The sequence below is a fragment of the Colobus angolensis genome, unplaced genomic scaffold, assembly GCF_000951035.1.
Source record: "Colobus angolensis palliatus isolate OR3802 unplaced genomic scaffold, Cang.pa_1.0 Scaffold307, whole genome shotgun sequence".
NCBI lineage: Eukaryota > Metazoa > Chordata > Mammalia > Primates > Cercopithecidae > Colobus > Colobus angolensis.
In genome coordinates, this window is record NW_012116344.1 from 2,893,434 (window position 1) to 2,920,651 (window position 27,218).

At 37.9% G+C, this 27,218-nt stretch overlaps 1 protein-coding gene and 2 pseudogenes across 4 annotated transcripts in view; 1 reads left to right on the forward strand and 2 right to left on the reverse strand.

Annotated features, from left to right (window-relative positions):
- CCSER2 (coiled-coil serine-rich protein 2) overlaps positions 1-27,218 on the reverse strand; it is a 146,705-nt gene that overhangs the window by 106,416 nt on the left and 13,071 nt on the right. The gene's annotated exons all lie outside the window — the stretch shown is intronic.
- On the reverse strand, positions 9,103-11,654 carry LOC105517756 (annotated as a pseudogene). The gene has a single exon (XR_001002711.1). The product of XR_001002711.1 is annotated as a transportin-1 pseudogene (transcript).
- On the forward strand, positions 15,433-15,929 carry LOC105517755 (annotated as a pseudogene).

Sequence of the window (27,218 nt, forward strand, 5' to 3'; positions counted from 1 at the left end):
TTGATTTGGAATTAATTTGATTTTTTACTAGTTTCTTAAGGTACAAGCTTTGATTATTGATTTGAGACCCTTCTTTTCTAATTCATCACTGTAAATTTCCTTCTAAGCACTGCTTTAGTTACATTGTACAAATTTTGATAAAATATATTTTCATTCTCATTCAGTTCAAGCAATCTGCCCACCTCAGCTTCCCAAAGAACTAAGATTATAGGCATGAGACATGGCATCTGGCTACAGACGGCATTTATTTATTTATTTAAGAGATAGAGTTTCACTTCTGTTGCCCAGGCTGGAGTGCAGTGGCGCGATCTCCACTCATTGCAATGGCCACCTCCCTGGTTAAAGCAATTCTCCTGCCTCAGCCTCCCAAGTAGCTTGAATTACAGGTGTCTGCCACCATGCCTGGCTAATTTTTGTATTTTTAGTAGATATGAGGATTCGCCATGCTGGCCAAGCTGGTCTCAAACTCCTGACCTCAGGTGATCCACCCACCACAGCCTCCCAAAGTGCTGGGATTACAGGCATGTGCCACTGTGCCTGGTCTCAAATGGCACTTTTAAAGTGGTGAAAGAAAAAAACTGTCAACCGACGGCAAAAGAATTAAGTCAGATCATTACCTCACACCATATACAAAAACACAAAATGGACCAATGGCCTAAATCTAAGAACTAAAATCATATAACGCTCAGGAAAAAAAAAAAAAAGAGGCTGGGTGTGGTGGCTCACTCTGTAATTCTAGCACTTTGGGAGGCCAAGGCAGGCGGATTGCTTGAGTCCAGGAGTTCAAGACCAGCCTGGGCCACATAGCAAAACCCCATCTTTTTTAAAAAACCAAACCAAACAAAAACATAAGGATAAATCTTTGTCACTTTTACTTTGGACTGGCAATGAATTCTTCAATATGACATTAAGAGCATAAGCAATGACAACAACAAAAATAGATAAAAATTGGACTTCATAAAAATTAAAAACTTGTATATCAAAGGACATTATCAAGAAGCCTACAGAATGGGAGAAAATATTTGCAATTCACACATTTGATAAGAATCTAGTACCAAGAAACTCTTACAATTCAACAACAAAAACACAAACAGCTCGGTTAAATGGGCAAAGGACTTGAAAAAACATTTCTCTAAAGATATACAAATATACAATAAACACACAAAAAAGTTCAACCTCATTTGAGAATAAGCAAATCAAAAGCACAATAAAATACCACTTAATGCTCAGTAAGATGGTTACTTAAAGAAAAAAAGAGAAAAAGAAAATAACAGTGAATATATTTGAAATTTCCATAAAGGGTTAAGTGATTGTCTGGTTTAAAAATAAACTCTATGAAATCTCTCAAAAAAAAAAAAAAAAAAAAAAAAAGAAGGCCAAGAAAGGTAAAAGAACAAAGGTTTAAAAAATAAATGAAAACAAAGAGAAAATTAAAAAAAAGTCTCAACAGAGATATAACAGCCAATTATTAGATGTTCTAGAAAAGGGGCACAGAAACAATGGAGGGGATATAATAATTAAATCCGAACATTTTCCAGATTTAAAAGAATAATGGAACTTCTCCATTTAGGAAAGGTTAAAAAAATGTCATTATCTTATTTAAAATTACTAACTGGTAGGTACCCAAAACATATTTAGTGAAAATAAATAAATCCAGACTAACACTCATCCCCAGTAACTTCTAATCCAGTGTTTCTATCTCCCACTATCATTGTGACACCCAAAAATTCCTACCCTGAGAGATTTCAGGTATAGTATTGCTACAAAACTGTTTCTGGAAGTGTGGGAAATACGTATACACCATGGAATACTACTCAGCCATAAAAAAAGAATGAGATCATGTCTTTTGCAGCAACATGGAACTAGAGGGTATTATTATAAGTGAAATAACTCAGAAACATAAAGTCACATACCACATGCTCTCACTTATAAGTGGGAGCTAAAAAACAGGTACAGCTGGACATGCAGAGTGGAATAACAGCCATTGGAGACTACAAAAGATGGGAGGATAGGAAGGAGGTGAGGGTTGAGAATTTACCAATAGGTACAATGATCACTATTCAGGTGATGGGTATGCTAAAAGCCTAGATTTCACCACTACACAATATACGTATACATGTAAAAAATCTGCATCTGTATTCCCAAAATATATAAAAATTAAATTTAAAAAATCTTTCTGGAAAATAGGATGAGACCATGACTCTAACTCTCTGTAAAACTCAAATGGCCAGATGTGGTTAAGAGTGACTAACTTTAAATAAGCTTACAAAACATCACCAGAAGAATACAGGCACTGTACAGAAGAAACTTCCTTAAAATATATTGGTTCCCTGATCAAGAAAACAGAACAGGGCTCTGTGAACATATGTCTACATAAATTCTTCACTTAAGAATACCCTATGAAACAAAATCATTACTTAAAAAAAAAAAAAAAAGTCTGTTCATCATTATTGGTAGACTTCCGCTATAGTTCAATTCTTTACAAATTTATCTTCTGTTCTCAATAAATGACCTTACATTCTTCTCTATCCTTCCCTGGAACAAACCTACCTTAAGACCCAGGAACTTTAAAAATAAACAGGTATAAATTCAAAATCTGGGAAATAAAGAGGAAGAAATTAGTAGGAAAGCACGTCGCTCCTTTCAAAAGGCACAAATAAATACTGTTTCATTTTGGGGTGTCGAAACTGAAATCATGGCTTCTCATATTTTTAAAATTCTACTACAATAAAAACAGGAGTTCCAGAGAAATGAAATAATTTTCCTGATAAGCAGAATAATCTCTGTAAATAAGATAGCGTACATGGCAAAGAGGGAATTATGGTTGCCAGTCAGCTGACCTTAAAATAGGAGTATTATCCTGGATTATCTGAGGGGTCCGAATGTATAATAATCACTCAGAATGGAAGAGGGAGGCAGAAGAGAGACAGAAGGAGAATGGTCAAAGAGGTGCGGTGTTGCTGGGTTTGAACACAGAGGAAGGAAGTCATGAACCAAAGGCAGTTTTTAGAAGTTAGAAAAGATAGGGAAATGTATTCTTCCCTCAAGTCTCCAGGAAGGCACCTAGCCCTGCTGACATCTTGATTTTAGCCTGCAGAGACATGTGTCTGACTTGTAAGCTAGAGGATAGTAAGATAACAAATAGTGTGTTGTTTTAAGTCATTGTATTTGTGGTAATTTGTTATAGCAGGCAGAGAAAAGGTACACACCCTGTTTCTCAAATGCTATAATTAGCCTTATTTGTTTCTACTGTTTTAGAGTCATTCCTATTCTTACTGCATTCACTTTCCATAATTTAAATATTTGTTCCTTCCTTTCTGTGATGCCTCACAGAAGGCTGAAACAGAAGAAACAGACCACTACAGAAACACATGAGCACCTGAAAAAGGAGAAGGGTCAGGTGTGTCTGGTGAGACTTCTAATGGTTGCAGTCATGTAGTATGTTCCGTAGACCTCAGCAGTAAGCTCAAACCAAGTTTTGACTGACTGGACTTTACTGAAGCCTTTTAAAATTTACTTTTTTACTTCAGCCTTCACAGGTTTTCGATGAGTAATTTTAGCTATACTGATTATAAATGGGTGGCAGATTTCAGTTAACATATATATTTAATAAATCAAAATGCCAAGTGCATTAGTGGTATGTGTAGTCCTTTTGATAGAGAGAAAACGAATGTATTGAGTGACCTCAATTCCTTTAGCAGTCAGAATTTCCTTATTTTAGGTTCAATTTTCTGTCCTCAAATCAGTCAAGTTACAATGCATCCATGAGTGCCCATTTAACCGGAGAACAGCCCCATCACACTTTTGCATATTACATCAAGTAAAGTTTCAGTAATATTTTTGAAAAGCTTTTCTTTTTGTTCCGTTTTACTGCAGAATTTCATATCTTAAGGACATTATACTTTGGGGGAGGTGGTAATAAAAATATCATAGGATGATTTTATGAGTAGATTATGGTAATACCAGAGATTTATTAATCAATGCACTTAAGATTTACCAGTTAAGTTTTAGGTAAGAGTAGAAAGTGACTGAAATGTTCTAGGAAAATAGAATAACATGCATAACAACTATCATACAGTAATACTGACTAGCACTTTTATATGCAGAAGTTTCTAAACAACTGAATAGGAGCTGGTATGGACACAAATAAGGTGGTAGATGTGTTTTTTATCTAAATTACAAAAATAATAATGCTCTACACTAGCATAGTCATTACGGCGCTTTATGTAATTGTAAAATATTGGGAACAATCTTGATGCCCATTGTTGGGACAGTAATTGAATAAACAACGCACAGTCTACAAAATAAGTAGTATACAGTGGTACAAAAAGAATAAGGGCAATCTCGGCCAGATGCAGTGACTCACGCCTGTAATCCCAGCACTTTGGAAGGCCAAGATGGGTTGATCACTTAAGCCCAGGAGTTTGAGACCAGCCTTGGCAACATGGTGAAACCCTATCTCTACCAAAAATACAAAAATTGGCCAGTCTCGTAACCCAGTCTCAAAATAAATAAATACATACATAGGTTAAAATTTTAAAAATAAAATATTTTTTAAAAAAGAAGGGAAGATCTCTTCGAAGTAATATGAAACAAATGAATACTTTAAATAAACGATGATGTGCGCAGAACCCAAAATGAAATACAAACAGCAACAAATGAACCTAAAAGTATTACAAATGAACAATCACACTGAAAGGATTGAGAACTAAAAGAACTAACATAAGTAAACTTGGAAAACAGTACTTACTGTATTCTGTAAGGTTAAGGTTAAAAAAAAGAATGCTAAGCAAATATTATAAGTTAGTAAATCTTTTTCATAGGGTGATAAGTTAGCAATTCTGAAACTCTGTGTGTATATAATACAGTATAAATATAGTATATAGTATATAATATACTATAAACATTATATACTATAACATATCTATAACTATGTATAAATATATACTGTAATCCTTATACACACACACACACACAGTGTTGAATAACTAAGTAAATACATTGTGGTTGAGAAACCAATTTTCTCACTTTCTGAGAAAAGTCTTAAAAATAAGAAGAGAGGCTAGAACAAATTCTGTAGCATTTGATTGGAGTCAAAGGTATCCGTGTGAATTCTTGGTCTTTAATATATATGGAAATGGATACAGAAATAAATATAGAAGAGAAGTGTGTGTGTATACATATAATTGTCAGTTCTGTCTGCCACAATAACTAAAAGCAATTACACCTCAGTAGCAACAAACACACCTAGCCCCCAGATCTTGGTTTCTAAATCTCATTCTCCAATAAAAATCTTCCTTGGAGACATGATGACTCAAGGGCTGGGGCAGGGAAAATACAAGATAAGCCTGGAATATGTTGTGGTCATATGAGACACTACTTACTCAGCTACGGCTGAAATCTGGGTTTCCCAGTGGTTGGTCTAATGTTCTCATGTTATTTTCTCCTTCACCATGTACTAAAAGGTAGAAAGAGGTTCCACAGACCAACTTGCCTATCTGTGTCTCCATGCAACCCAACTTAAGCTACCAAGCTGGCAGCTTCTGCTAATACAGGTTGCCTGACTCCCAAAACCAGGAAAGGGATAAAAGATTGTGGAAGTACCACATAAACGCCACTAGAAAATGAAGAGCCTGAAAGCAATACTTTTAATCACCATGGGACAATAAAACAGAATAGCCTAAATTGAAAACTATTTAATTACTAATTCAGGCTAGAATAGCAACTTCAACAACTCCTAAAATTCATTCAATGAGTCAAAGACTCTAGCTTCAGTGTCCTCATTAACTATAACAATTTTATAATAGCTACTTGATCTAAATTGCAGAATTCAATATTTTCTCCAAAAATATTACTCATTATACATCTACTCTATGCCAGGTACAATGCTAGGTAAAAGGAACATATTACACTCTGTTCTTTTTTCTTTTTTTTAAGACAGGGTCTCGCTGTGTCACCCAGCCTGGAGTGCAGTGGTGCAATCATGGCTTATTGCAGCCTCAACCTCCTGGACTCAAGTGATCGTCCCACCTCAGCTTCCCAAGTAGCTGGAACCACAGGCATATGCCACCATGCTCATCTAATTTTCAGTGTTTTGTACAGATGGGGTCTTGCTACATTACTCAGTCTGGTCTCAAATTCCTGGGCTCAAGCAATCCTACCACCTCAGCCTCACAAAGTGTTGGAATTACAGGCATGATCCACCACACCCTGCCTATTCTCTTTTTATTAACAAATTACTTTTAAGTTCACTGACTTTTTCTCTGCAACACAGGCTTTGATCAAGAAGGAGTTTAGATAATCCAATAACTTCATTTTTATGAGAAAAATTGTTCAGAAAAGAAGTACTCTCTCTGTTCATGGTCTTATACATAGATGGGAAGTGTGTATGAAGATCTGATACAGAAGTATTTATAATATTTAATGTTATATTTAATGTTGTATCTTTCTTATTTTAAAAATCTGATTTATAAATATCATTTGTCCTTTCAGTTTGAGATACTGAATTTTCCTTCCTTTCCACCACCTTACTTCCCTGGGGTCATTTCCAACTACCCTCTACCCCACACCCTATACTCTTAGCAATGCTGATATTCCTCTCTCACACATCATGATTTTGTGATACATTCATGCTGTACATGCTGTTCCCTATGCTAAAATGCTCACCATCTAATTTCCTTGGCCAATTGGTAAAAGTTGCATTCATTCTTCAACACTCAACTCAGAACTAACTTCCTCTTCAAAAGCTTCTGAATGACCCCCCAACACACACACACACATACTTTCCTTTTGTTATTTCAAGAGCACATGCATACTAATCATTTATAAATTCATACTATGATCATGTTTTTATAATTTATCTGCCTATCAAACAAGATTTTGAACTAATTAAGGACAAGGACAGCCTTATTCACCTCAGTGTCCTCAGAAATTAAGAGTATGCCTGGAGCATAGTAGAAGCTCAAGAATTATTGAATTGAACTTCATATTGTAATATACTTAATCTATAAGAAACATTAATACTGAAGAAAAATATAATTATGTTTAAAGAATCACAACAACTACATTTCATAAATTTAAACTTTTCTACACACATAAAAGTTATATTAATAGGACAAAAAGATCTATACTGATAATTAAATGTACACGGAAAATTCACTACTGGAGGTGGGGTAGCTCCTTTCTATTCATTCAAATTTTGTAACTCAATGTCAAAGCATACCTGAAAGTATCAGTATCAGTTTGAGATTTCTATTTACCTACATTAGGACCATCTCAACTTTCTATAAGCTGTCCCTCCACTACCACATCTATGCTAGCATCACATTTTTAGTTACTTGCAGCTTGCTATTATGACACGTGATACCTTAGAAACTTACTTTGTAAATAGGTTATGTCATAATGTGTATAGAAAACTAAGTGAAAAGTATTAAACAGAACCTTTAATTTTTTAAGGGTTAACTTAACAAGGATTTATTCACAGGAATACATGTAAGTAGAGAAAAATAACAGAAAAGCTAAACAAATGAAATGAAGAGGATCCAAACCAACTTCCACTCTATAGCTTTTAACTTGCAACCTGTGTGCATATATCTACAGCACAGAGGGCCACCAACATGCACCAAAATACAGTATAGGAACCCTGCATTATACCCATTAACTTAAACATATCTTTAAGATCATGCTTTGAACAAAAAAAAGGAAGCTCAGAAGGCAGTATGTTGAGTGGGAATAAACACTGAAATACAGCAATCATTTTTCAATTTCTACAATTGTCTTTATGTGCCAACTAACATTTATGCAGTCTTTTACAGATCTTTTACCACGTAATTTAAATGTTAGAACTTTTGATAAAATCATGAGTAGTATATAACCATGTGGAAAGCACATCACACTGACAGCACAGAGGCAAAGAGTTTGCACAGGTATATCAGCTTTCCACACTGCGCAGGTCACACACAATGCAGTATCTTATTCCTAACAGATCCTAAAAAAGATATTTCAAGGACTAGCTGTAAACTACAGTACTTTATATATCTATATTCTTAATAAAAATAAAACCCACAAATCTTAAAAGGGAACTTTAAATGCAGGGTTACACTAAATGGGTAAACTGCATCGCAAATTTCTGCAACATAGGTAAATGAATACCAATCTCACTCTATATGATGCAAGCATGCTACTTTCCCACTAATTTAAATTACTTTCAACCACTATGAGCCAGAATGCACGCCTGAATCTTAAACTGCACTTTAAAAAATAACATGTTGGCCTAGAAATTAAATCTAATGAAGTACAATCATCAAATTATACCCACTACATTAATGTTAAATGCAAAATTAGGATATCATCTTTAGTTTGATATACCAAACCCCATTTATTCCACCCTCCGTGCCTACCCTAAAAAAGGTAAAAGGAGTGACTCATTTGGCATTTCACAGGGTGCTTCATTGTTTATGTTTGTTTTGTTTTATTTCCAACTTTTTTGGGGTACCTTAAATTGTAACTTCCAAGAACCTGCTTCCACTAAGGGAAGGCAAGCTGATTTTAAGTATATTAGTTCTGTTTGTGTAGTTCTTCATCAACATGCAAAACAAGGCCCCATCATGTGGGAAAACTTGGATTAAAAAAAAAAAAAACTTTAAATTAAAAAAGAAAAAAGCTTCTTTACTATTTGTAGCTCCCATTCTTAGGTTTCCTTTATTGTGCACTGTAGAATTGTTCCTCTTTCTTATCCCCATCCATCACTTATATGGTTCCTGTTTTGGTACGATTCTCCATAATATTCCACAATGTGCTGTTTTGTGAGTAGACTGAAGAGATTTTTTTTTCTTCTTCAAATCCAGTGCGGAGTTGTAACTGGAGACATATTTCCACCCACAAAGGCTCCAGATGTTAAAACGTTTTCCAACATCGACTTAATACAGTGACGGCAACACCTCCCTCCTGCCCCTCCCAGTACGGTTGGGATTGTAGTGTATTGCCTACTGGTTTACCCTTCCCCGCGTAAAGGGTAGCATTTTCCCTGAGTGCAGAGGCTCCCTCATAGTCTCCAAGACTGAAGGACCCCAAATTTTGGGACTGCAGCTTAAGTGTATTGGATTAAACACCATAAACAGCTGCAAGATGCTCTTTTTAAGAGAAGAGGAAACTGGTTAGAGAAATGCCTCAATTTTATCGCCAACTTGATTTTTAAATCCATGAAGGATCTCACAGAACATGTCTCTGAGATCATCTTTTGGGTTAATCCATGATGTAACAGCATCACAAAAAAAAATATAAAATCTTGGATTATACCACTGGGATTCACAATGATCATGGTACAAATTCCACGGAATGCTGAACCTTTTCCTCATTGTCTGTTATGTTTCTCAGAGAGGTGCACCACGGTCTTCATACTGCTGCAGCATCGGGGCCACCTCTTGAAGACACACGTAACCAAGATGGCCAGTCGTTATTGCTGTATTCTCTAACAATGTCTTTGGTGTGTTGGGTCTGTTAATGATTTCTACAAGCTGGTACAACACCACAGGAATATAAGGCCGCATCTCTATACCCATTTGAATGGAGATTTCTCCAACTGCCCATGTGGCATTGCTGCAGACTGAAAAGAATTCTGGATTTGGGTTGGTTCCCAATATTGGCATGAAATCAGCTATACAAGGCTGAACATGCTAAAAGTAAGCTTTTGTGAGGTCACCTAAAGGGGCAAAAGAACTCTGCCGAACTTCTAGCATTTTATCCTGCGTTCACTGATACATTCGTGTTAGGATGTTACTTCGGGTTACCAGCTGTTCAATGTTGCCTCCAAGTCCTTCAGCCAGGCCACTCAGTAGATCAAGAGCCACTATCATAAAATCTTTATCTGGAGCTTCATATTGATTTGGATGCGCACTGTTTGGCATGGCTTGTGCAAGAGTCTTCCTCATTGTCTCTTACACAGGTTCACAGTACGGAAGAAAGTCAGACTGCAGTGCTGTGGCAACTGAAGATAGGTAAAGGGAAGAGATCCTTATCTTCACCATTTAACATGTTCCATTTCTGGGTCAGTGGAGGCATTAGCATCTGAATATATTCTAGTTTGTTTGAATGATGTCCTACTGAATCAGCTAATGTTCCTAAGGCATTGTAAAGCATGAGTACGTTCTTATGCTGGTATTTACTAAATGCAAAGACCAGGGTATCAAGTATATAAGCAAAGTGAGGAACAAGTTCTGTACAAGCCTCCTCTTCCAGGGTAGCAAAGGCACTGTCGGCAGCTTCTTGTACCCTCTTATTGCTATCTAGGATGCGCTTTAGCAATTGTCATTAATGGCTTCAGGTACATGTCTGGTGGCTGGCTGACTACCCAGTATGCATAGTGGCTAAGAGTCCAGCATGTTATGGAATGTACAAGAGTCGTTTTATCAGTGAGGCATTGAGTAAAGTGAGGAACAAGCTCGGGCAAGTATGAAATAATGCCCTGCATGCAACCTTCAGCAATTGCTCCTAAAAACCAAGATGCCTGATTCTTTAACAACCCATTCATGACGAAAAAGTAATTCTTTCAAAATGGGTGGAATATGTGGCAGCAGTTCATCATGATACACATTTGCAAGAACACCTAGGGCAGCAGCAGAACATTTTCTTAGATTCCAGTCAGAAATTGTATCATCATCATCAATTTCATCATCATCATCTTCCTCTTCAATTCCATCTTGATCATATTGCTGAGCCATTGTCCTTGATCACCGAAAACATGGCCATATATCTTGAGTCTTACGTAGAACGTACTCAACTATATTATACATGTGAGGCAGGAGGCGATCCATTCGAATTTCAAATAATCACAAGTACTTGGCACACATGTTTCCGTGCCTCTGGTTCTTCATCACCAGCCAATGCAAAGAGATTCTCAATAAAAGAATCAATGTGCAACATTAGAGCTTGGGTCCTACTGATGATAAACTGATTGACACGTGCAACAGCGTTGAGACCTTATTTCTGGACTACTGTGCTTTAAGAACTATAAAAATTTGGGAATCATGATGTTGAGAGGATGATCTAAATCATAACTACCTAAAATCTCAGCAGAATCTTCACAAATCTTCTGAAGGGTACCAAATGCTCCCTCATGGGTGTTGTAATCTTCAGCATACAGGCTACAGAGTTTTGGTAAGAGGTCAGGCCAATTCTGTAATTCTCCCTTGGAGGCTAGAGTTGTGATCACAATACCAATGGTGGCTCTAATCAGAGGAGAGGAGTCAGTAATATTATTTAAACATTCACTTTTAATAAAAGTCTGTTATACCATATGCGAAGTTCTTAAAATGTACTTTCACATTATTCTTCAAGATGAGATCTTGTGGGCTCATCTTCAGATTTTAATTTTGTAAGAACAAAAATCAAGTAGTTGTTAAAGTCTGAATATTTATTAAGTTGTTCCAGTTTTTGTTGCATGGTTCTCTGGATGGTGGTGTCTGGGGACTGGGACTCCTTTAACAGCTGCAGGATTTGCTGAAGCCTGTGCTTGTCAGGTTTCCACTCATACTCCATCTTAGTTTGCTGGGGTGACCCGAAGGAAATCTCGAATGGCAAAATCCAGCGGAACTGCTCCTGGCAGCCCAGCTGCCAACGTCTGTTTCTGCTGCTGCTGCTGCCACGGCCACCCAGCGCCAGGACCTTTAATTTAAATGTTTCTATTTATTTTCAATTAAAAGGCAACATTTATCACATGTCATCATGACACCCATTTCAGCAACTATTTATTTTGTCCTTATTTGGTGCCAGAAACTTATAGGAGAGATAAGGAGATAATAAAGTATCAACTATACATTCAGGAACATGTAGTAGTAACTAGAGATTAAAAGTGACTAGACAGACTGAAATAAAAGTGAGAACAGATTACGAAAAGAAAAAAGCTAAAGTGTAGCTGTGACATAGAAGAAATGGAAAAGCCACAAGAAAAGTAACAAATCAAACTGGTGACAAAATAATTTGGCAAAATGAATCAAAGCAGAAACACTAGCTATAACTTCTAAAGGTGGGGAGGTGATGTTTTTCACCACTACAGTCAATCAGCAATGGAATTTGGTCAACTGTACCCTCTAAACCCATTTTCAAAACTACCCACCCCTCCAAAACTCCACTTTGCCACTACAATGTCATAAGCTACTACCACCGCTCACTTGAATATTAGCTTCCATGATCCTGTCTAGCTCCCCTCTAATTCAATCTTCATACAGAGCATTTTAAAAATGTAAACTGAACTAAATTTTTTGGAGTTTAAAATTTTCCAACTGCTTGCCTTCAATTTCTAAGGCAAAGATCCAAATCCTTCAAGCTCTGTGAAAGCTCTGTACTGACAGCCTCTTCTCCTGCCACTTCTTTCCTCTGAGTCAGTGCTCAGGATATCCTGGCTTTCTCATAGTTCCTCATACACTCCACAATCCCTCCTGCCCTTTCCTAAAGCATTCAACATTCTTCCAGCCATAGCAAATAGAAAGCAATTTTTAAAGGCAAGCTGAACATAAATGAATGAACCAAAAAGAAACACATATAGAAAACCCTCCATATACTACCTTTTCTCCTTTTGTTTGTTCTCAGACTCTACTATAGTTTGGTACAGAGATAAAAACAAGTGCAGAAGCTGATAATCTGAATGTTTGGTTTTCAAAAAAGGTTTCTCCAACAAGAGTCCAAGTGAACCATTCTCCAAAAGGGGGTCTTTTGGTAACAGACAGAAAACAGAGAACAGCACTAAACAGGTTCTTCTTTACCTTAAAAGAGAAACCCAGTATAAATCTATGGTGGCTGTAAAAACAATGACTTGGGAGTCAGTTGTTCCAAGTTTTAATTACTCTGTACTGCTAGAGTGACTATGTGACTTTACCTTTCTAGGTCTCAGTATCTTTATGAAATAAATGGATAAGACTAAATAATCTCTATGACCTTGATCCTACAGCATCTAATTTTTCTGCTTATAAAATATACTACAGCTTTGCCAAACAGTAGAAGTCCAAGTGAATGGAAGAACAGAGGTCTAGATGCTTTCCTAGAGCATCCAGGGGAACACAGCCTTGCCCCAGTGGGGCACATTTTGGACTTGAGCTTCAAAATGGTAAGACAGATGCTGTTTTAAATTACTAACTGTGGTAATATGTCACAGCAATGACAGAAAACTAATACATCAACAGATTTACAAATGTGTTTTTTATTCAGCCTGACCCTAATTACAAAAAAAAAAAAAAAGAAAGTCCTGGATACTTAGAACCCTTAATGAGATTCTTTTAAAGGACAGTAAATTCTTTTATTTATTTATTTATTTTATTATACTTTAAGTTCTAGGGTACATGTGCATAACGTGCAGGTTTGTTACATATGTATACTTGTGCCATGTTGGTGTGCTGCACCCATCAACTCGTCAGCACCCATCAACTCGTCTAAAGGACAGTAAATTCTTTATCTCTACAAATACACCACATAGTATCATATGTGCTATTTTTTCTAAATAAACAATATTTTTCCCTTTTCAAATAATTTTGAAATAGATGCTTCTCGAATCTTTAGGATTGAGCTGATCTCAGGATTCTTACAAATCCTTCCAACATTAGTTGCTGGGTACTTTCATGACTGATTATAATTAAACACTATCACATAAACTGACCATTAAGATAATCTAATTCGGATTCCCTAAAAATCAGAGTTTACACCAAATTTTTGAAATACTGTTTGAAAAAAATGAAGCTTCCAGCTTTCTGCACACTTCTAGTTCCAAGCTTTCATATTAATCACACTAAATGATCCAGATCTTATAAAGTTTATTACACACAGAAGCATTTTTCATGATTTTTTAATGTCATTCATTTTGATAATAAAGCAGATATATGCCTGGCCAGGCATGGTGGCTCACGCCTGTAATCCCAGCACTTTGGGAGGCCAAGGCAGGTGGATCACTTGAGATCAAAGCTCGAGACCAGCCTGGCCAACATGGTGAAACCCTATCTCCACTAAAAAGACAAAAATTAGCCGGGGATGGTGGTGTGTGCCTGTAATCCCAGCTACTCAAAGAATCACTTGAACTCAGGAGGCAGAAGTTGCAGTGAGTTGAGATTGAGATCGCGCCACTGCACTCCAGCATGGGTGACACAGCAGGACTCCATAAAAAAGAAAAAACAAAACAAAACAAAACAGATACATGTTAAGTCTTAGAATATTTATACTGCATCTGTATTATTAAGATTAAGATGTCCCAGATCATCTCCATAAATCCTCCTTCAAATAATCCATGCATTAATGGTGTAGAGGTTTCAGAGTCCAAGTAGGATGAGAAAGACATCAATGTGGAAAAGGATATGGTGGCAGAAGTGAAGTGGGTTACAAAGAATGAAGTTAATCAAATAAGAACAGTCATGCACCATATAACAACATTTTGGTCAATGACTGACTGCATATAAAACTGGTCCCTTAAGATTATAATGGAGCTGAAAAATTCCTATTGCCTAGTAACATAATAATGTCGTAACTGTCCTAACATCATAGAGCAGTGCATTACCTTTTCTATATTTAGATATGCTTTAGATACACAAATATCATTATTGTTATAATTGCCTACAGTATTCAATAAGGTAACATGCTATACAGGTTTGTATCCTAAGAGCAATAGGCTAATACCACATAGCCTAGGTATATAGTAGGCTACAACATCTAAGTTTGGGTAAGTACATTCTATGATGCTTGCACAACAATGGAATTACCTAACACATTTCTCAGAATGTATCTCCATTGTTAAATAATGCATAACTGTACATATTTTAAGCATAATAATGGAAGTCAGGTTTATCACCATCAGAGACGGAGGTTGCAAATATAGAAAGGGAAAAAACTAGAATTGAATCCTGTGGTGTTAGGATGGAATTGGTGGTATTAGTGTGAATTCATGGTTTTCAAAATATATAAATAATGTGGACATATTGATACATGTGTGTGCAAGTATATATGTATATATGTATATTCCCCAGCTCTCATCACTGAAGATATCTGTGAGCAGCAACTTTTCAATAGCAGTGAACACATCTAGCCCCTAAAACTTGGCCCTGAAATAGCATTTCCTAATAAAAAGAACAAGGGCTCTAGGAGAAATCACTCATTCCAGGCCTAGGGCAGAAAAAAATGAAAGATGAGACTAAAATATCTTGTACAAAAGAGCAAGGGAGTGTTCAAAGAATTATGAGAGATAGAAGAAAAAAGCACAGGAGTCTGTTTGAAGGAGCACTCACTGGCCAGGAGACTGAAGAGACTAAAGTACATGATAAAACCAACATGTCATTCTAACATGGATCTTTTTACTATAGAAGATATTACTGCCTTCAGTTTTTGGCTCAGAAGAGGCCAAGGTGCAACTCTCTTTGGTTGTACCAAAGCCAGGTTCATCTGACACCAGCTGCCTCCACCATGCTGCTGAAGTTCCACTCCAATGATATCAAAGTTGTATATCTGAGGTGTACCGAGGTAAAGTCAATGCCATGTCTGCATTGGCCCCCAAGATCGGCCCCCAGGGTCTGTCTCCAAAAAACGTTGGTGATAATATTGCCAAGGCAACCAGCACCTGGAAGGGTCTGAGAATTACAGTGAAACTGACTATTCAGAATAGACAGGCCCAGATTGATGTGGCACCTTCTCCTTCTGCACTGATCATCAAAGCCCTCAAGGAACCGCCAGGAGACAGAAAGAAACAGGAAAATATTAAACAAGGTGAAAATATCACTTTTGATGAGACTGTCAACATTGCTCGACAAATGGGACACCGATCTTTAGCCAGAGAACTCTCTGGAACCATTAAAGAGATCCTGGGGACTGCTTAGTCTGTGGGCTGCAATGCTGATGGCCGTCACCCTCATAACATCATAGATGACATAAACAGTGGTGTGGCAGAATGGCCAGCTAGTTAAGAAGCACAAAGGAAAATATTTCAATAAAAGATCATTTGACAACTAAAAAAAAAAGAGAAAAGATATTATTGGTCAGATGGAGGAACTTGAATGGGGTCTGAGGATTTGGTGGTAGTAATCTATTTATGTTAATTTCATGATGTAGATGGTTATTCTGTGATTATATAGGAAAATGTTCTTGTTTCCAAGAAATATACATTAAAGCAGGAGTCTCTAACCCCTGGGCCATGGGCCAGTACCAGTCTATGTCCAGTTAAGAACTGGGTTGCACAGCAAAAGGTGAGCAGCAGGCAAGTCAGCATTACTGCCTGAGCTCCGCCTCCTGTCAGATCACCAGCAGCAACAGACTCTCATAGGAGAGTGAACCCTACTGTGAACTGTGCACATGAGGGATCTAGGTTGCGCACACCTTATGAGAATCTAATGCCTGATGATCTGAGGTGGAAGGGTTTCATCCTAAAACCATCTTCATCTGCACTCCAGTTCATGGAAAAACTGTCTTCCACAAAACCAGTCCCTGGTGGCAGAAAGTTTGGGAATTACTGTATTAAAGTATCTAAAGGCCATAGGGCTTCATTCAGGTAGGAAACTTATGTTTAAATGGCTCAAGGGGGTGGGGGGAGTCATTTGTACTTTTTGCTGTCACTTTTTAATAGATACAAGTACACTGGTTTCTGCATCACTTTGTAGAAACCATCAATACCATCTCCCCAACCCTTCCCACCACTTCGTGAGTATGAATGAATGGGGAAAATAACACTCTACAGTGGCCTCAGTAGAAAAGATTTTTAAAAGGCTATTTATTCACAGTGAAAGGACAAAGGTAAACAAGGCAAAGTCCAGCCACGAAATAACCTTATGGATCACAAACCAAAATTTGAGACTTTATTCTAACCCAAAGCAATAGAATCTAAACATACATAACTAAGAAGAAACTTAATACTGATGCAGGATGTATGATAAAACCTGAGTTAAAGGGGCATAAGCATCAGAAAATGAGAATTTTACTAAAGAAAAGTCCAGGCTGTAATCCCAGCACTTTGGGAGGCCAAGGCGGGCAGATCACGAGGTCAGGAGTTCGAGACCAGCCTCGCCAGCATGGTGAAACCCCGTCTCTACAAAAAATTAGCCGGGCATGGTGGCATGTGCCTGTAATCCCAGCTACTCAGGAGACTAAGGCGGGAGAACTGCTTGAACCCTGGAGGCGGAGGTTGCTGTGAGCCGAGATCATGCCACTGTACTCCAGGTTGGGTGAAGAGCAAGACTCCGTCTCAAAAAAACGAAAGAAAAGAAAAGTCCAATCCTTGTCTTCAAAATTACTTCAGTGCAGGTATGAAGATCAATACAAAGTAGCATACTACAAACTGAAATAAAGTGCCAAACATAGGAGGCAGCAATTGATTAGAAGTAGGAAGGAAGGAGTAATTAATTCTAACTGGAAAGAACCATTTATCGAGTACCTACACACACTGTCAGTATCACAGCACAGAAAGATGAAAAGAGGCTGTCCTCACGATGTAACAGGAAGGAGAAAGGCAGAAAACAAAACTAGTGTGCGATTTAAAGTGCTATAGGGTGTCAACATTGAACAGTTAACCCTTAGGTGGAGGGGAGAAAATAAAAGTCTGAATGCAGCCTTAAAGGAGGAATAGATGGGAGCATTAAGAAAAATATAAACAATTTCAAATGGTCTTAGCTTGGGAATGTAGGCAAGGTAGCAGTAGTATGAAAAAGGCCCTGAACATGGATACAGGTATTTTTTAGATTTTAGATTCATGATGTGTGAGTTTACTCCATGAATATGTTGCATAGTGGTGAGGTTTGGGCTTCTAGAAACCCATCACCCAAACAGTGAACACTGTACCCAATAGGTAATTTTTCAACTCTTATCCGCCATCCATCCTCCCCACTTCTGAAGTCCCCAGTGTCTATTATTTCCATGTTTACATCCATGTGTACCCACTGTTTAGCTCCTACTTACAAGTGAGAACATGCAGTATATGATATCCTGTTTCTGAGTTATTATACTTAGAATAATGGCCTCCAGCTCTGTCCATGTTGCTACAAAGGATACAGCTTCATTCTTCTTCTTTTTTTTTTTTTTCCTGGAGAAAGAGTTGCCCAGGCTGGAGTGCAGTGACATGATCTCAGCTCACTGCAGCCTCCACCATTGCAACCTCTGCCCAGGTTTGAGTGATTCTTGTGCCTCAGCCTCCCGAGTAGCTGGAATCGCAGGCATGTACCACCATGCCTGGCTAATTTTTGTAGTTTTAGTAGAGACAGGGTTTAGCCATGTTGGCCAAGTTGGTCTTGAACTCCTGGTCTCAAGTGATCCGCCTGCCTCAGCCTCCCAAACTGCTGGGATTACAGGCATGAGCCACCAGGCCCAGTCTCAGTTTCATTCTTTTTTATGGTTGCATAATATTCCATGGTGTATATACACCACATTTTCTTTATCCTATCAACTACTAATGGATACTTAAGTTGATTCCATGAATTTGCTAGGTTGAGTCCATGACTTTGGTACTTTGATAATTTACATTTATCTTGATAAACATACAAGTGCAGATATCATTTTGATACAGTAACTTCTTTTCCTCTGGGTAGATGTCCAGCAGTGGGACTGCTGGATCAAATGGTAATTCTATTTTTAGTTATTTGCTAAATTTCTGTACTGTTTTCCACAGAGGTTGTACTAATTTTCAGTTTTCATTCCCACCAACAGTGTTATAATTATTCCCCTTTTCTCCACATCCTCACCAACATATGTTATTTTTTAACTTTTTAATAATAGCCATTCTGACTGGTGTGAGATGGCATCTCACTGTGGTTTTGATTTGCATCTCTCTAATGATTAGTGATGTTAAGCTTTTTTTTTTACGTCTGTTGGCTGCTTGTATGTCTTCTATTGAGAAATGTCTGTTCATATCCTTTGTCCATTTTTTTAATGGAGTTATACATTTTTTTCTTGTTGAGTTCCTTGTAAATTCTGAATATGGTCACTTTTCAGATGCATGGCTTGGAAATATTTTCTCACGTTCTGTAGGTTGTCTGTTTACTCTGTTGTTTATTCCACTGTGCAGCAGCTTAATTAAGTCCCATTTGTCTTTGTTTTTGTTGCATTTATTTTTTAGGTCTTACTCATAAATCTTTTCCCTAAACCAATGTCCAGAAGAGTTTTTCCTAGGTTTTTTTCACGGATTTTTATAATTTTTGGTCTCACATTTAAGCCTTTAATCCATCTTGAGTTAATTTTTGTGCATAGTGAGAGACAGGGGTGCAGTTTCATTCTTCTGCACATGGCTAGCCAATTTGCCAAGCACCATTTATTGAATAGGGTGTCCTTTCCCTGTTATTTTTGTTGGTTCTGTTGAAGTTCAGTCAGATGTATGTATGTGGCTTTACTTCTTGGTTCTCTATACTGTTCCATTAATCAGTGTGTCTATTTTTATACCAGTATCATGCTGTTTTGCTTACCACAGCTTTGTAGTATAGTTTGAAGTCAGGTAATGTGATGCCTCCGGCTTTGTTGTTTGCTTAGGATTGTTTGGGCTGTTTGGGGTGTTTTTTGGTTCCACATGAATTTTAGGATTGTTTTTTCTAATTCTGTGAAAAGTGATGTTGATAATTTGATGGGAATTGCCTTGAATCTGTAGATTACTTTGAGTAGTATGGTCATTTTAATGATATTCTTCTAATCCGTAAGAATGAAATGTTTCAATTTGTTTGTATCATTTATGATTTATTTCACCAGTGTTTCGTACTTCTCCTTGTAAAGGTCTTTCACCTCCTTGGTTAAATGTATTCCTAGGGGTGTGTGTGTGTGTGTGTGTATGTGTGTCTACTGTAAATTGATTTCAGCTCTCAATTTGGTTCTGTTTGAGCACCGATGGTGTATGGAAATACCATTAATTTTTGTATATTAATTTGTTATCCTGAAACTTTACTTAAGTTATCAATTCTAAAAGTCTTTTGGAGGAATCTTTAGGGTTTTCTAAGTATAAGATAATATCAACAAACAGATAATTACTTCTTCTTTTATAATTTTGATGGCTTTTACTTCTTTCTCTTGCCTGTTTGCTCTGGCTAAGACTATGCTGACAGGAGTGATGGGAGTGGATATTCTTGTCTTGTTCCAGCTCTTAGGGGAAATGCTTCCAACTTTTGCCTATTCAGTATGATGTTGGCTATGGGTTTATCATATGGGGCTCTTATTATTTTCAGGTATGTTCCTTTGATGCCTAGTTTGCTGAGGGTTTTTATCATGAAGGGATGCTGGATTTTATCAAATGTTTTTTCTTCATCTATTGAGATGAACATATGGATTTTGTTTTTAATCTGTTTATGTGGTGAATCACATTTATTGATGTGCGCATGTTGAACCATCTTTGCATTCCTAAAATAAAACCCATTTGATCACGATGAGTTATCTTTTTGGATTTGCTGTTTGATTTCGTTTGCCAGTATTTTGTTGAAGAGTTTTGCATGTGTGTTCATCAAGGATACTGGCCAGCAGTTTTCTTCTTTTGTTGTGTCCATGCCAGATTTGGGTACCAGGATGATATTGGTTTCATACAATGAGTTAAGAAGGAATTCCTCCTCTTCCTCCTTAATTTTTTGGAATAGTTTCATAAGACTGATGCCAGCACTCTTGTATGCCTGGTAAAATTCGACTGTGAATCTGTCTGGTCCTGGGCTTTTTTTAGTTGGTAGTTTTTTTTTTATGATGATTCAGTTTCATTATTCATTATTTTTATTTCTTACTGGATCAATCTTGGGATGTTATGTTTGCAGGAATTTGTCCATTTCCTCTAGGTTTTCTAGTTTGTGCACATACAGATCTTCATAGTAGTCTCTGGTGATCTTTTGTATTTTCATAGTATCGGCTGTAAAATCACCTTTATCATTTCTGATCATGCTTATTTGAATCTTTTTTTCTTGGCTAATCTAGCTGGCAGCCTGTCAATTTTGTTTATCCTTACAAAGAACCAAGTTTTCATTTCACTGATCATTTTTATGATTTTTTAATTTCAATTTTAGTTCTGCTCTGATCTTTGTTATTCAGATATAGATTTAAAACAGCAGTATGATCTCACTAGAGTTTAATGAAAACAGTTTGACAGTAGTATAATACTGTTAAATAAAGTAAAAAACTAGCAAAACGTAGAGAAGGTGCAACCACCCGAGATAGTACATGTGAATACACGTTAGAAAGATTAAAGCATCTCGGCCAGGTACGGTGGCTCACGCTTGTAATCCCAGCACTTTGGGAGGCTGAGGTGGGCAGATCTTGAGGTCAGGAGATAACTAACCTCAAGGTCAAGATAACTAATCTTGAGGTCAAGAGATACCTAAAAGATAGCTCCTTGACGTCAGGAGCTAACATGGTGAAACCCCGATTTTACTAAAAAACACAAAAAATTAGCCAGGTGTGGTGGCGGGCACCTATAGTCCCCGCTACACAGGAGGCTGAGGCAGGAGACTGGCGTGAACCTGAGCGTGCAGTGAGCCAAGATCGCACCACTGCACTCCAGTCTGGGTGAGAGAGAGAGATGCTGTCTCAAACAGGAAAAAAAAAAAAAAAAAGATTAAAGCATCTCTGGTCTCTTCCTTAGAGTAAAATAACCCAAGCTAAGTAAAATGTCACAGATACAAAATTAGAGAGCAATTAAAAACTTCCTAAATTCATTCTAAAACTCAAAACCAAATAAGGCAAATAAAAGCCAGGTTTGATCTTTTTATACTCTTCTTTTGTATTTTTGGACTAGAGAAATTCCGAATTTCAGTGCAAATAATCTAGGGAACCCATATACCCACACTAACACTGCTAAGAATATTATGACATTCAGCAGACATTTAAATCTCAGTAAAGTCTAGCTACATCAATCACAAGGTAGAAACCCAAATCTAGACAGCTCTCCCCTTAGTAAAACACAGATAAATAAATGTAAATAAAATGTGTTAGCCTCATGAAAATGAAGGCATAACTACTTGTTGGTGTGTCAAAAGCATTCAAGCAAGTTTTGGGATCTACCTTTTAAAGTGAACAAGAATCTCATTTAAATAAGGAGTTAAACTTGCCCACTATGTGAAGATAAGGCAAGACTGATAAAATGAAAATAAGGCCAGATACTTTCAGTGATGATCTGATTCAAACACTTCTTTGGGCCGCCTATAAAAATCATTCCAAAAATAAAGGCCCTCCATGTGATGATTTAAAATTATCACCTCCTAAATATTTTAGTGTTAGAAAATCAATCATAATGACATTGTAGTTCAACTATTCTTCAATGAGAGCTCTTGTATTGGTCATAGCATTACTGCAAAGAAGATTGTGAGTAGGGCTCACTGTGTTTACAAGAGAAAAAAATGTTTTTGCCTAAGATTGTGCACATACAATGATTATAATATTTATCAGAAAATGCTATATTTAATCTTCAAGAAAGTTAAGTATCAGTTAAAAGTTTACTGAGTTCAAAAATTCTGAGTTATCCTGAGCAGATATAAGGCTAAAAATCAAGAACACTAGACTGAGAGTGTAACAAGTTGTAAACTACTTCCCAACCTATCTGTGCCAATTTACTCAACTCCTCTAGAATTCATCCTAGTCTGAAACCAAAGGTAGTAGGTAGTCCATAGCTATTTCAAAGGATTAATATAAAAGATGATGAGCAAAAAAAGATGCTATCATGAAGTAAACAAAGATAACCTCATATCAGTACCTGTGTTAGGAGTCCCCAAGCCCACTCCCAAGATAGACAATTCACTAAGAGGAGTCAAAGGATTCAGCATACAGTAATATTAACAACTAAGATTTATTCCAGCAGAAGGATACAAAGCAAATTAAAAAAGTAAAAGGCACATGGGGCAAAATAAGGAGTAAGCATCCAAGAGTCCTCTCTCAACGGAGTTACACAGGATGTGATGTGCTTAATTCCTTTAGCAACCAGTTGCGACAATACATGCAAAGAGTGCAAAGTCTTGTCCACGATGAATGTTCTTTTTTTTTTTTTCTTTTGTTTCTTTTTTTTGAGAAAGTCTTGCTCTGTCACCCAGGCTGGAGTGCAATGGCATGATCTTGGCTCACTGCAACCTCTGCCGCCCGGGTTCAAGCAATTCTCCTATCTCAGCCTCCCGAGTAGTTGGGACTACAGGCAGGCGCCACCACGCCCGGCTAATTTTCGTATTTTTAGTAGAGACAGGATTTCACCATATTGGTCAAGCTGGTCTTGAACTCCTGACCTCAGGTGATCCACCGGCCTCAGCCTCCCAAAGTGCTGGGATTACAGGCATGAGTCATTGCACCCAGCCCACCATGGATATTTTTAAGAAACTCAGCACCCAAGGTTTCACTGGGGGATGGTCTTGTGGGTACCCTCTGCCTCACACATACCAAAATTCTACACTCCCAGGAGGAAAGCAGGTGTTCAGCATAAATCATATTATCTGTGCAAACAGTTTAGGCACAGCACACCTACTGTGCTCTTATCATTTATGAAAAGTTTTATAGCACTGTAAGGAACTGTTTACCAGCCAAAGGCCAAACTTTCAAGTGGGTTATCTAAGAAGAAGCAATCTTAGACCTGCGACATTAACTCTTTTCTGCATAGTACCCCAAGTATATTGTGGAAGAATATTAATGAGTGTAAATTATTGTGCCTAATACCAACTTCAGATGGACTGAAGTCTTAAATGTAAAACAAAACAATTAGAAAACAAAATAACAAGCACCTGTTGAGCTCTTGTTATATCCCTGGCATTAATAAGTACTTTATATATATGACCTCATTTAATGTTCATAGTAATCCCATGAGTTAGTCAGAGATGATACTCAAAATACTCAACAACCAGTATCACAAGGGAATCACATGACTGTCATACCATTCAGGCATAGACTTCCTAACATCAGCCCTGGAGGTGGGTACAATTATCATCCTTATTTTTTAAAAAGGAACACAGAGAGGCCGGGCGTGGTGGCTCACGCCTGTAATCCCAGCACTCTGGGAGGCCGAGAAGGGCAGATCATGAGGTCAGGAGATAGAGACCATCCTGGCTAACAGGGTGAAACTCTGTCTCTACTAAAAATAGAAAAAAATTTGCCTGGCATGGTGGCGGGCACCTGTAATCCCAGCTATTCAGAAGGCTGAGGCAGGAGAATGGCATGAACCCAGGAAGGCGGAGCTTGCAGTGACCCGAGATCGTGCCACTGCACTCCAGCCTGGGTGACAGAGCTAGACTCTGTCTCCAAAAAAAAAGAAAAAAAAAAAGGAACACAGAAAATCCAAGGAGACACAGCTAGTACATGACAGAGGTGGAGTTTTAACTTAGCTTGTTCTGGAGCCCTGGCTCTTAATCATTATGCCATAACACTTCTCTATAAACAAAATACCTATATGGCCTTAGGATGGGAAAGGGTGTCTTACACACACACGCACCATACATGAGCATGTGAAGCAAAAACCATGAAGAAAAACATTACTAAATTTAATTGTCAAAATTGAAAAGTATGAATGGTAAAAAGATACAAAAAACAAAACGGAAGCCATGGGCTCAGAGAAGATTATCTGCAACACATTTAACAAGAATTAAATTCCAACCACATAAAAAAATTTTTCCATATCAATAAGAAAAAAATAAACCCAATTGAAAAATCAGTGAAGTAAAAATTTACATAAAAGGAAACGAAACAGCCAGTAAAATATGTGAAAAAAGTGACAAAATCAATAATGGTGTAAATGTAAATTAAAATTATGTATCATCTCACACTCACCAAACTGATTAAAATGTTGAAGTCAGATGACGACTTATGGGGATCAGATGAGGCGTGACAGAAATTCTCACCCTCTACTGGAAGGTATACACCGGTAGGACCTTTTTAGGGAGAAGTTTGATAATATCGTTAAAGTTGAAAATACACTATTCCTAGTTTCATATCTTAGGAATGCTATTGCTAGGTTTATATCCTAAAGAAACTGACTTATATGATCAAAGAGAACTGAATCCGAACGTTCACTGCTACACCATGTAGACATTAGTATTAGCAATAAAGAATAACTGAAAAGTAGATTAGCTGGGGAACAGAGAAAAATCCTGGTATATTCAAATGACAGAATATTATAAAGTAATAAATATGAATTAGAACTACATATATACACAAAAAAATAAAAATGAGTTAAAAAAAAGAACCTGTCGAATATTATGTATCACTTACCTAAATTGTAAAACACATACAAAATCATACTGTATATTGTTCATGGATATATAAATGCATTAAGGAAAATGGCCTATACAACATGCCTTAGCATTCATAATTTTAAAACAAGGCACGTAAAAAGAAACTAACTGCTATATTTACTACTAGGGTGTTTACAGAATGCATTCTTTCCCAAATAATACAGGTTTCTCTTTATGAGAATTCATTCATATGCCAGAGAAGGGAGAAAGGCTAAAAATCAATTATCTAGTTTCCATGTCAGAAACTTTGGAAAAGAAAAAACAAATTACTAAAGAAAAGTAGAAGGGATTTTAAAATGTCCTGGGGGGCGGAGCAAGATGGCCTAATAGGAACAGCTCCAGTCTCCAGCTCCCAGCCGGATCGACATAGAACACGGGTGATTTCTGCATTTTCAACTGAGGTACAGGGTTCATCTCACTAGGGAGTGCCGGACAATTGGTGCTGATCAGCTGCTGCAGCCAGACCAGTGAGAGCTGAAGCAGGGCGAGGCATCCCCTCACCTGAGAAGTGCAAGGAGGAAGGGAATCCCTTTTCCCAGCCAGGGGAACTGAGACACACAACACCTGGAAAATCAGGTAACTCCCACCCCAATACTGCACTTTACCAAGGGTCTTAGCAAATGGCACACCAGGAGATTATATCCCACACCTGGCCGGGAGAGTCCCACGCCCACCAAGCCTCCCTCATTGCTAGCACAGCAGTCTGCGATCTAACTGCAAGGCAGCAGCGAGGCTGGGGGAGGGGCACCCACCATTGCTGAGACTTAAGTAGGTAAACAAAGCCGCGGGGAAGCTCGAACTGGGTGGAGCCCACAGCAGCTCAAGGAGGCCTGCCTGTCTCTGTAGACTCCACCTCTGGGGACAGGGCACAGCTAAACAAAAAGCAGCAGAAACCTCTGCAGATGCAAACGACCCTGTCTGACAGCTTTGTAGAGAGCAGTGGATCTCCCAACACGGAGGTTGAGATCTGAGGACGGAAAGACTGCCTGCTCAAGTCAGTCCCTGACCCCTGAGAAGCCTAACTGGGAGACAACCCACACCTCATGTGGCAGGGTACACCCCTGAGACAAGCTTCCAAAGCAAGAATCATACAGGTACACACGCTGTTCAGCAGTATTCTATCTTCTGCAGCCTCTGCTGCTGATACCCAGGCAAATAGGGTCTGGAGTGGACTTCAAGCAATCTCCAACAGACCTACAGCTGAGGGTCCTGACTGTTAGAAGGAAAACTAACAAACAGGAAGGACACCCACACCAAAACCCCATCAGTACGTCACCATCATCAAAGACCAAAGGCACATAAAACCACAAGGATGGAGAAAAAGCAGGGCAGAAAAGCTGGAAATTCAAAAAATAAGAGCACATCTCCCCCTCCAAAGGAATGCAGCTCATCGCCAGCAACGGATCAAAGCTGGATGGAGAATGACTTTGACGAGCTGAGAGAAGAAGGCTTTAGTCCATCAAACTTCTCAGAGCCAAAGGAGGAATTACGTACCCAGCGCAAAGAAACTAAAAATCTTGAAAAAAGAATGGAAGAATGGATAACTAGAATAATCAATGCAGAGAAGGCCATAAATGAACTGACAGAGATAAAAACCATGACACAAGAAATACATGACAAATGCACAAGCTTCAGTAACCAACTCGATCAACTGGAAGAAAGAGTATCAGCGATTGAGGATCAAATGAATGAAATGAAGCGAGAAGAGAAGTTTAAAGAAAAAGAGGAAAAAGAAATGAACAAAGCCTTCAAGAAGTATGGGACTACGTGAAAAGACCAAATCTACGTCTGATTGGGGTGCCTTAAAGTGAGGGAGAAAATGGAACCAAGTTGGAAAACACTCTTCAGGATACCATCCAGGAGAAGTTCCCCAATCTAGTAAGGCAGGCCAACATTCAAATTCAGGAAATACAGAGAACACCTCAAAGATACTCCTCGAGAAGAGCAACTACAAGACACGTAATTGTCAGATTCACCAAAGTTGAAATGAAGGAAAAACTGTTAAGGGCACCCAGAGAGAAAGGTCAGGTTACCCACAAAGGGAAGCCCATCAGA